Source organism: Bison bison, unplaced genomic scaffold (assembly GCF_000754665.1).
Source record: "Bison bison bison isolate TAMUID 2011002044 unplaced genomic scaffold, Bison_UMD1.0 scf7180017858770, whole genome shotgun sequence".
NCBI classification, from domain to species: domain Eukaryota; kingdom Metazoa; phylum Chordata; class Mammalia; order Artiodactyla; family Bovidae; genus Bison; species Bison bison.
In genome coordinates this window covers 3,278,691-3,282,100 of record NW_011489342.1, presented here as the reverse complement: position 1 = coordinate 3,282,100, position 3,410 = coordinate 3,278,691, and positions in this window count along the sequence as shown.

Sequence of the window (3,410 nt, the reverse complement as noted above, 5' to 3'; positions counted from 1 at the left end):
TCCTATTCTCTCAACTTGAACACAATTGCAATATTTTAACTCTCACTTTGCAGTTTTGAATGTATGCCTTGAGGTGATTTAATTATCTGCTTCTGATCTCATCACAGAGAAGTGGTGGAAGCCTTGGGGGTGGGGAACTTTTCATTCCCTAATATCTTCTGCTAGAAAGCTGGTGCTCATGGATCATTTATTCAAGAAATTATTTTAAAACTCATTTTCTATTTCACATAAGTTAAAGCTGCATCAGACTGGTCTGGCAAGGCTGCTTGCTGCTCTTCGATGATCTTGTGAGACCTGGACATGTGAGCTCTGGGTTAGGGACTTGGATAGTCCTGGAGCCAATCCTGTAACATTTGAGGAGGAGTTGACATCCCCTTGAGCCAAATCTACCTGTAAGACCTTCCATTAACCAAAGATACTCTAATAATAAGGAGTTCTGGCTGCGAATCCCTTTTTTCACTGGGGAAATTCAAAGAAGTTAGTTGTGGTACTTTCTTGGAGTCAGAGCCATCCAGTTATAGGTGTGGGTTTTCCTTAAATGCATCTTGAGTAAAAGCAATAGATTTCCTTCAGACCCTTTGAAAGTAAAGACTGCAACTGTCAACTCACCTTGCCTAAAACCTACTTGCTTTCCCAGACAGTCTAACCTGAAACTTAGACTCTCAACCTTTGTCTACTCACTTGTCTTTGACCTCATCGTCTTTGACCATACCTGAGTATCATGAGTGATGACCAACAACCTGCCCTGAGCCCATTTGCTAGAAGTCTCTTAAGTGTGGTCCAGTCTATCCCTGGTTTCCATTTGGCTTGGTTACATCACTGTGCCCTCTTTTATATGTATCTTTAAATACCACTTCAGTGGCCTCCTGTCATTTCAAATAGAGTATGCATGAAGCTAACCTCATGTGCTGTCTCACAATTCAGCTCAGTGGTCCACACACCTTCTATATGTCAGTGGCAACAACTCTGCTGTCCTTGTCACCTCTGCTCCACTATTTCGACTCTTCCCTGTGCTTCACCATTGCTTCATCTTTTTTTTTTTTTCCTTTCCAGTCTTCCATATATCCATGCTACAATTGCTAAATTGTAGCAAAAATCTCCTAGACCCAAAAGTATTAGATCTGAAAGGGCACTTTTGCAACTAAACCAATATCTTCAGTTCACAAATGAAGAAATGGCTGGTCCAGAGAGGTTACACACGTTACTTTGTTTCAAACTAGGAGAGTCAAGCCTGGCATCCTTCCTCCTGGCCCCTATTCTTGCTACCCCGCCTGCTGATGTCCCAGTCCCCCTACCACCAGCCTCTTTCCCTGCATCCATTCTGTGCACTCAGCATTCACATTTATTTTCCTGAAATATTTCTTTCATCATCTCTCTCTCTCGTCCACAAAATTTTGGTGGTCCCTGTTGCTAGGACTATAAAAATTATCATTCAAACTGGGACACTTGAGAGTGAAAGAAATGCTAAGACAAACATAAACCAGGACATATGGTCATATTTCATGTAGCATAAATCATGAAGATCAGAATTTTCCCTCTGGAACTTAGGGTTTTCCATATTCAGGTCCCCATTGCATTTCTTAAAGAAAAAAATTATTTATTTATTTGACCACATGGCATGTGGGACCTTAGTTTCCAGACCAGGGATTGAACCTGAGCCCCCTGCATTGGAAGCTCAGAGTCTTAACCAATGAACTGCCAGGGAAGTCCCCCCAGTTATATTTTTATGCTTTGTCCTTAATAACTCTCACAGCACTTTGCCCCAACCAATGTGCTCATCCTTCTTGGCATACTTCATGTATATTTCTGCTTTGGAACCATAACACTTTTCTCTGCTTACTAAGCTTCTTTGTGTTCTTTTAGGGCCTAGTTGGGTCCCTTTTCTTCCATAAACTCTTCTAAGTTAGTTACATCTCCTGAGGATGTCTAGCTCCTCTTAAATCATACACTTACTGTCTGTACTTCTAATCTAACACTTGCAAGTGATGAAATGAGGTGTTTTGACTTTTTCCACTGTAGTGAGGATGTAGTCTCTGATCAGCCTCAGTATAAATGTGTCTGCCTTAAAAGAGAGAGACCCAAAAAAATAACAAAAGTGGACAGAAGTTTCAAAATGGATGTAAGAACTTTATTGATGAATATGGAAAACTGTACAACCTCTACGATGGAGAATGTGGCCTTATGTAACCAAAGTTTAAATACACTCCCACTTCTTCCTGCACAAGTGTAGAATAACACATGCATAAGGTTATTGCTTGGGGCACTACTGTAATCCCAAAAGGCTGGAAGCAACTCAGTACCCAGCAGTAGGGAACTAGCTGAACAGACTATGATATAGCAATAGCATGCAGTAGAAGAGCTGTGGGGAAAAAAGATGGAAGATGTCTGTGCATGAATATGGAAAGATGCCTAGGACACAGAAAGTATAAGGTACAGAAGAGTGAATATTATGTGCTATTATATTATATTATGTATTATTATATTACCCTTTAAGTGCCTTAAATACTTTTAACATATAAGTAATTTATTACATGAAATTCTTTTATAAAATAGTGTTCAGTGTGATTAATTTTGCTTTCCCTCATTGGTAGTATTTTTCATGTTTGGATTTGTGGAATTCTAACTGTCCAGGGAGGGACATCAGAGTTATGCTTTAGAAAGCTCTTTCTGCCACAAGTTAAGACACACTGGTACAAGAGGGAACCTGGAAAAAGGGTGACCTCCAGGTGTGATCGTGGTGCCCAGAACTCCCAACCTCCAGCCTTGAATGTTGCTCTGTCAGCTGGGTTTCTTTATAAGAAGCTCAGCCATTTGCTGGCTCTTTATCTCAGCGTGTGTGCATGCTTAGTTGCTAAGTCATGCCCAACTCTTTGCGACCCCCTGGACTGTAGCCCGCCAGGCTCCTCTGTCCATGGGATTCTCCAGGCAAGAATACTGGAGTGGGTTGCTGTGCCCTCCTCCAGGGGATCTTCCTGCCCCAGGTATCAAACCTGCAACCTTTGCCTTTCCTGCATTGGCAGGCAACCACTGAGCCACCTGGGAAGCTCAGCATTTCAATCTTATTGCCCTTGGCCTTAATTAAAGAGTTTTGAGGGTTTTTTTCAGGTGAACATTTATTCAGAGGCATGAGTTTGCAGCCTGGTAATTTTGAGCACCAGACTTGTTTTATTTGCTGATGTATGTGGTGGTTTCTCTCAATAGCAGAGGGAGGGAGGAAACAGATCCTTTGTTCCACTCATCACGTTTCATTCTGACAGTGTAATTTACAGCTCTTTAAGAATGTCATTTAGAAATAACACCCAATTAATAAACCACTTTGCAATGATATTTTCTTTTCTTTCTAACACACTTTGAATCTTATGGGCGGGGGGAAGTTAGAATATGACTTTTTAACGCAGACATCTGAAATG